Source organism: Silurus aristotelis, assembly GCF_946808225.1.
Source record: "Silurus aristotelis genome assembly, chromosome: 23".
Classification (NCBI taxonomy): domain Eukaryota; kingdom Metazoa; phylum Chordata; class Actinopteri; order Siluriformes; family Siluridae; genus Silurus; species Silurus aristotelis.
Window position 1 is genome coordinate 17,435,133 of NC_139596.1, and position 9,053 is coordinate 17,444,185.

Sequence of the window (9,053 nt, forward strand, 5' to 3'; positions counted from 1 at the left end):
GTGGATGTGTAGTTATAGTGGTAGGTAGGGTTAGAGTAAATGTGTAGTTATGGTGGTAGGTAGGGTTAGAGTAAATGTGTAGTTATGGTGGTAGGTAGGGTTAGAGTAAATGTGTAGTTTTGGTGGTAGGTAGGGTTAGAGTAAATGTGTAGTTATGGTGGTAGGTAGGGTTAGAGTGGCTGTGTAGTTAGGGTGGTAGGTAGGTTTGGGGTAAATGTGTAGTTCAACATTCACTGCTGCTTTAAGTTTAAATGCATAAATAACCAAACTACTGGTTCAGAAAGTAAAAGCCGTCTTTTTCGGTTTTGAACACCTGCAGTAAATGCAAAAAAAAAAGGTTTCAAGCTCTATGCTGAGTTTCATACTGAATGCATCAGTAAGGTTTTGAGCACTTCACACTCCACACTCATTCAGGTGTTATCACTGTAAGTGAACACAGGGCTCTGTTCTGGTTCTAGTTCTGCTTTGAGAAACCAGCCTGGATGGATTTGAAACCTGAAGGTGTAATCTGTACAGAATAAGTAAGGAATAAACCACTTGGTGTGTGTGTGTGTGTGCAGCTGGGGCAAAATATTATGCTGGGTATTTTTTTTATTTTTAATTTTGTAATTAAAATTACAATTAATACAATTATTAATTGTTATTATGTTCATAGATCTTAAATATCTTCTAAAAGGGCACTACTAAGAGAAATGAATAAGATATCAACATGTTTCCCAAAGACAAAATTACATTTTACAATAAGCTTGCTGTTAAAACTTTAAACCCTCAAAAGATAAGTTTAATAACCATGAGTTTGTCAGCTTCCTAAAGAAGGAAATCATTTTCAAAATCATATAAACAAGTCAAATATGCAGAAAATGCTGGAGAAACCAAATACTGTGCAGTTCCTGGAGAACTTTTCTAAAGAAGGTCAGGACAAACAGGAGACTCGAGTCATTTACTTTCCAGGTAAAACACAGTATTAATAATCAGTGTAAACCCTTTCAACACCTGCTGTATGAAATGACATTTTTATCATCTCATTTTCTTGTGATTTACATTTTACAGATTCTGCAAAGGACATTATACTAATGACCAACCCTCTAAAAACTTTTATCTGCTTATAGTTACATGTTGTAAAGCATCCATGATACCCAAGGCCTCTCCTGTCACTTATATTATAGCCGCTATAAACACTCATTCCTTTTCTTTTAACTTCCTAATGAGAAGCTAGATCCCAACTCCCAAATGTGTAGTTATGGTGGTAGGTTGGGTTTAGGGTGGATGGGTAGTTATGGTGGTAGGTGGGGTTTAGGGTAGATGGGTAGTTATGGTAGTAGGCAGGTTTAGGGTGGATGGGTAGTTATAGTGGTAGGTAGTTTTAGGGTGGATGGGTAGTTATAGTGGTAGGTAGTTTTAGGGTGGATGGGTAGTTATAGTGGTAGGTGGGGTTTAGGGTGGATGGGTAGTTATGGTGGTAGGTGGGGTTTAGGGTAGATAGGTAGTTATGGTAGTAGGCAGGTTTAGGGTGGATGAGTAGTTATGGTGGTAGGTAGTTTTAGGGTGGATGGGTAGTTATAGTGGTAGGTGGGGTTTAGGGTGGATGGGTAGTTATAGTGGTAGGTGGGGTTTAGGGTGGATGGGTAGTTATGGTGGTAGGTGGGGTTTAGGGTGGATGGGTAGTTATGGTGGTAGGTGGGGTTTAGGGTGGATGGGTAGTTATAGTGGTAGGTGGGGTTTAGGGTGGATGGGTAGTTTTGCTAGTAGGCAGGTTTAGGGTGGATGGGTAGTTATGGTGGTAGGTGGGGTTTAGGGTGGATGGGTAGTTATGGTGGTAGGTGGGGTTTAGGGTGGATGGGTAGTTATGGTGGTAGGTGGGGTTTAGGGTGGATGGGTAGTTATGGTGGTAGGTGGGGTTTAGGGTGGATGGGTAGTTATGGTAGTAGGCAGGTTTAGGGTGGATGGGTAGTTATGGTGGTAGGTGGGGTTTAGGGTGGATGGGTAGTCATTATTTATATTTATTTATTATGAATGATTTTATATATTTTTCTGAGAGAGAGAGAGAGAGAGAGAGAGAGAGAGAGAGAGAGAGAGAGCTGTTATAAAAAAGGAATCTGATTTGGGAAGTGATGTTAAGAAGCAGTTTTATCTTTTCCTGATGCAGGAAATGGAAAAGAAGAAGCTGCAGGTTCAGAGGAAGGTTTCGTAAGCAGTAAGAGAGGAAGCGCTAAAGTAGAGAGAGAGAGGGGGGGGCAGCACAAATGACCCTTCAGAGATGTAATCTCACCCACTCTGCTGTGTACCTGCTACATTTCCATTAAGCATCTTTGGCCTTTGTGGTGTGTGACGTATGTGGATCAGTGTGTGCATGATTCAGACCGGACAATTCGCGTCATCAGCCCTGAGAACAAGGAACTGCTGAATATAAAAGAAGGCGCTGTAGTGGAAACGTGGCCCGTGTCCTGGATTTGGAAAAAATGTTTGCTTTACCTTTCTTCACTTAAAATGAATGAGTTATAAGTAAAGGAGTTATACTGCATATGAAGCAGCAGATGGAAATCTAGAACTCTGACTGAACATTTTAGTGTTTTGAGGATGTTAATAATGTAAACATCGACCATTATTGTTAGATGGCTGGTTTGTTGTCCATGTTTTTTTCACTTTGTAATTCAAATGCATGGAGGTCAGTAGTGACGTAAACAATCAGGATGCGGACTTCATTTAACTCTGTACATTTCCATAATATGCTCAATATTCAATATCTAAATCAATTCCAATAAAATCAGACACAATAGATTTTGAAACGTGCAATGACAGAAATTTCAACATCTGAATGGTGTATTTAAAAGACAGAAGCTCTGACAAACAAGTGACTCGTATGGTGAAGTTGCTACATAAGAGGAATTTGGTGATATTGTGGTGAAATATAAAGCGTATTCATTTCAAGGTGGTACTATACATTTATAAAAATGTATTTAGTTCACGTACGGCTCTCATTAGTGAGAATAATATAGAAATATAGAATAGAATAATATAGAAAAAAAGATCAAACTGATCCATTGAAATGAAACACAACCAGAAAGGAAATGGAGGTATAGGGTGAGTAAGGAAGAGAGAAAGGGAGAGAGAAAGGGAGAGATGGAGGAGGAGGGAAAGACGTCATTTAAAACTCACTCTACGATTACCATGGCTTCACTTCCTGTCTATGTGGCAAGTCTTCTACACATCCTCAATGTGGAAAATTGTACACACACACACACACACACACACACACACACACACACACACACACACACACACCCCTTGTGTTTTTTTACATTCCTTCCACTCCAACATCTGCATCCACATAAGAGCAAATTTCATATGTTTGAAATATGGCACACACATTATATATATATATATATATATATATATATATATATATATATATATATATATATATATATATATATATAGTTTTGTGAAAAAGTGTTTGCCCTCTAAACCTAATAACTGGTTGGGCAGCAGCAACAACTGCAATCAAGTGTTTGTGATAACTTGCAGTGAGTCTGTTTCAGCGCTGTGGAGGAATTTTGCTCCACTCATCTATGTAGAATTGTTGTAATTCAGACACATTGGAGGGATTTCAAGCATGAACCGCCTTTTTAAGGTCATGCCACAGCATCTCAATAGGATTCAGGTCAGGACTTTGACTGGGCCACTCAAAAGGCCTTAATTCTGGCGTTTCTTCAGCCATTCAGAGGTGGACTTGCTTGTGTGTTTGGGATCATTGTCCTGCTGCAAAAAACAAGTTCGCTTCAGCTTGAGGTCATGAACAGATAGCTGGACATTCTCCTTCAGGATGTTTTGGTAAACAGCAGAATTCATGGTTCAATTTATCACAGCAAGTCTTCCAGGTCCTAAAGCAGCAAAACAGCCCCAGACCATCACACTACCACCACCAGATTTTACTGTTGGTACGATGTTCTCTTTCTGAAACGCAGTGTTTCTTTTACGCCAGACGTAATGGGACACACACCTTCCAAAAAGTTCAGTCCACAGAGTATTTTCCCAAAAGTCTTGGTGATCATCAAGATGTTTTCAGGCAAAACTGAGACGAGCCTTTATCGTTTTTTTTTTTGCTCAGCAGCTTTTGGTCTTGGAACTCTGCCATGCAGATCATTTTTGCCGTCTCTTTCTTATGGTGGAGTCATGAACACTGACCTTATCTGAGGCAAGTGAGACCTGCAGTTCTTTGGATGTTGTTGTGGGGTCTTTTGTGACCTCTTGGATGAGTCGTCGCTGTGCTCTTGGGGTAATATTGGTCGGCTGGAGACTCCTGGGAAGGTTCTCCACTGTTCCATGTTTTTGCCATTTGTGAATAATTTCTCTCACTGTGGTTCACTGGAGTCCCAAAGCTTTAGAAACGTCTTAATAACCTTTTCCAGACTGATAGATCTTAATTACTTTTTTTCTCATTTGTTCCTGAATTTCTTTGGCTCTCAGCATGACGTCTAGCTTTTGAGGATCTTTTGGTCTTCTTCTCTTTGTCAGGCAGGTCCTATTTAAGAGATTTCTTGATTGTGAACAGGTGTGGCAGTAATCAGGTCTGGGTGTGGCTGGAGAAATTCAACTCAGGTGTGATAATCCACAGTTTTAACAGGGGGGTAAACACGCCATGATTTGGATTTTCTTGTCCCTCAATAATAAAAACCCTCATTTTAAAACTGCATGTTGTGTTCACTTGTGTTCTCTTTTACTAATATTTAAATTAGTTTGATGATCTGAAACATTAAAGTGTGACAAACATGCAAAAAAATAAGAAATCTTTTTCACACCACTGTATTCTCATTACAAAAGAAATATTAGCAAAATTATCTCGTAAATTCTCACCTATGGCTATTTAACTGACCGTTTATACATCAGTGTCAAGTACACACACCCACCCACACACACACACCCACACACACACGCCCACATGCTGTTGGTTTAATAAACACGTTTTTGTCCAAAAACAATGAAACAGACACAATGTTATTCTACCAACGTCCCTTTCTCAGTGACTCTCATCTCAACCAGAAACAACACACTGAAGCAGCTTAAATTCTTCAATAAAGACTCGCTCCACTTATTGATTACCACAAAAATAACAATACAACATTACAATACACCGACGCATAAGATACTTTTTCCATGTTTACAGTTATAATAACCTTCGCTCTACTGGGAAGATTCCATTAGAATTCCACTATAATTTGTGTTTGTGGAGATACATTCAGCCACAAGGGTGTAGTCAAGTCAGGTACAGGTGAGGAGCAGTCAGCGTTCATATTCATCCCGAAGGTTTTCAGAGCTTTAAAGCAGGAGATCTTCCACTTCAACCCATGTTACACATATCTTCATGGAGCTGGCTTTGTGCACAGGGGCATTGCTGGAACAGGTTTGGGTCTCCCAGTCTTGTAGGGAAAATGTAGAGACGTCCTATACAAATGTGTTCCTCCAACAGCTTGGGGAGGAACCACATTTGGCCACTGGACATAATCCAACACTAATAATAACAATTATTGGAACAAATGGGAAAAGTCTTATTAAAAAAATTTTTTGGATGGAGTTTCCAGTGTGAGGGATTTGTAACAGATTGGAGTTTTTCAGAGCGTTTAATTCACAACATAAAATATTGAACTGTCTGCATCTGCGCAAATATATATAAAATTCTGAGCGGTGAAGTGAAGAACACTGATTATCTCTTCGTTATGGCACCTGTTACCGGGTGGAATATATTTCTTAGGCAGCAGGTGAATATTTGGTCCTCAAAGTTGATGTTAGAAGTAGGAAAAATGGGCGATTTGGCAAATTGTGACGTCTAGGTCAAAGCATCTCCAAAACTGCAGCTCTTGTGAGATGTTCCTGGTCTGCAGTGGTCAGTATCTATCAAAAGTGCTCCAAGGAAGGAACAGTGGTGAACCAGCGACAGGGTCATGAGTCATTGATGCACGTGAGGTGCGAAGGCTGGTCTGTGTGGTCCAATCCAAAAGACGAGCTCCTGTAGCTCAAACTGCTGAAGAAGGTTATGCTGTTAAAAAACAATGAGTCAGGACTGTTTTAGCAGCAAAAACACAATATTAGGCAGGTGGTATAATAATGGTATGCCTGATCGATGTATATCCTGATATTTACCTTTTCAGTACGCTAAACGTAAAATGTAAAAAAAAGGTAAATGAAACCAAGATCAGTCAGGTTTATGGGCTTGGGCGATGTCTCCCATCAGCCATTGCACCCCCCTCACATGTCTGAACCTGAATCACATTATTTTGTAATTAAGGCATGTATATAAGTATTACCTTTAACAGCAGTCTTTGTCTCATGATTGCCTTTCACAGTTGTCCTTGATGGTGTCCAGGTTCCTGTATTCCCAAACCTTGTGTTTTATATTTATGTTTCTTGATTGTACCTTTGCAATATTAAAATATTAATAACGTATCTGCAGCTACTTTCTGCCTTTTTACATAGATAGATAGATAGATAGATAGATAGATAGATAGATAGATAGATAGATAGATAGATAGATAGATAGATAGATAGATAAACTTTATTTATTCTAGAGGATGGTTGAATAAACATTACGATTACGCTAAACCAGTACTGTGAAAGGTGAGACTATGTACATGGTTTAATTACAAGACAATATGATTCAGGTGGAGAGATCATGTGACACAGCATGCGAGAGTTCATTGGCTTCTGGGAAGTGTAGTCCAGAGCTATAATACTTACGTTAGCACCTTTTCCTGGTCTGAAAAAATGCACATTATCAACTTGTGCTTGTTAATACTATGAACAGCAACTACACTAATTCCTCTCCACTGCTTCTCTTTTTTAACCCATCCAAAACAATCCAGAGGTTGCACCAACTCATGTTGTGCACCAACTCAAGTAGAAGATCTTGGACTTTCAAAGAGTAGATGCAGACCCCTCAAACATCCTGAACCATCTAAATATGTACCAGAAGCAGTCAAAACCCACTTCATGTAGAGTTTGGATTTTGGACTTTGAGGATAAACAACCTCTTAATCGCTACTTAAATAAATAACATTTGCTGTTTCTCCATCATTGAACAGGCAGTGGCTTGGAGGAGTTGGAGTTGGATCTATGATGATCTCAGATGCTGAGCTATTTTATGTTCCACAACTCCAACTTGAATGTATAAGACTGTAGAACGGACATTACTCATGATCACACACTCTGGTTCGCATGTTATTACTCACTCTCGGGTATATTGTTTTAAAGACTATAATCACACTCTTGATGTCACCCAAATGAGGATGAGTTCCTCTTTTGAGACTGGTTCCTCTCAAGGTTTCTTCCTCATACCATCTAAGGGAGTTTTTCCTTGCCACAGTTACACGCGATTTACTTATATAGAATTTTTATCTTTCCGTAAAGCTGCTTTGATACAATCTCCATTGTGAAAAGCGCAATAGAAATAAACTGGAATTAGAACAGAAAGCTGTTTGAGTCCATGAGGAGACACTTCCTTGGCTAAAACCCAAACACGCATAGATATTCAGGGTCATAAGAAAGCCAGATTGTTTGCATTCCTTTGTGAATACATCAAATAATAATTATTGTTATTTATCATTTAAATATGAGCCAAATCTTGATGGCTGCCCGGGTTGTAGCTCGCTAGTCGACACTATTAGCTAGGTGCAGTCCAGAAAACCAGCTAGCAAGCGAACAAGCCATAAGAGACAGAAGAAATGTAGATTTACAGAGTCAAATAATCAGGTCAAGTGGGTTTTTATTGTCACAGTACAGTACACAGTGAAATGAAATGTTTCTCCAGGACCAATGTGCTACATAAACTAGCATAATACCAAACACATATTTGATATAACTGTGTGTGTGTGTGTGTGTGTGTGTGTGTGTGTGTGTGTGTGTGTGTGTGTGTGTGTGTGTGTGATGAGCTTCAATGCAGGTAGATTTACAGCTGTAGAATGTATTACAAATATCCCTGATGAAGGTAGGAGACTAAAGAATGAGTGACCCAAAATGCCTGCTTACTAAACAGTTAGCTAAGTTGCTAGTTGAGCTAACTACAGCACTGTCGCTTATTAGCACTTATTAGCACTTATTAGCACTATTCCTTTCATACTTCCTAGTTTGACACCAGTGCAATCTTAATGAAGAGTTTTTCATTTTTTGCCATGTTTTGTTAGTTAGTTAGCTAGTTAGGGATAACTGTGGTAACTTTATTTAGCTAGCAAAATTAGCATGATCGTGACTGTGTCCGTGCGTTTAAAGCTTAAAGCAGCTGCCACTGCAGTGAACATCTGGTGTTCTTCTCAAAATCGCACATTTTTTCTGCTCGTTCTTTAAAATAATTGGTAAGGAAAAAAAAATTATTTGCTCCTGCGGCTTGTGATTTGTCTCCTTATGTCAGTTCATTTATCTAATGATTTATATTATTGTTCCTCATTAGGAGTGAGAAACTAATTTATGACATGACTTTACCACATTAAATTACTTTCTGAGCATGCAAAACAAACAAAAATTTCAATCAACTGCTAATCTTTGCTATTTCTAATTAGCGCTATTAGCTAGCTAAAAACCTAACAACTTGGCTACCAATCAGGATGGAGGTTAAGGTCTTCAATCTATATTGAATCAACAACATCAGATTTTAATGTATTTAAAAAAACATTGGGTGGCTTGCTTGCGAAAGCTTCCTGCTTGCTAATTTCCTAGGTCTAGCTACATAGCTAATACACGTACATGCAGCAGACGTGCTATATTACTATTGTATTATATAAGCAATGAATTGTGTTTTACCTGAAACCTGCAGAGAAGAAAGCTGGAGCTAAAAAATTTTTCCAGAAAAATAAAATAATAATAATAATACATTCAATAGTTCATAGTTTATATTCTTCAGTTTTACTGAACCAGGAGGTTTTTCAGGTTTTTGGTCCTTACCCGTAAATGAGATCAAGCTTTGCTGGGCAACACACACACACACACACACACACACACACACACACACACACACACACACACACACACACACACACACACACACACACACACACACACACACTTTA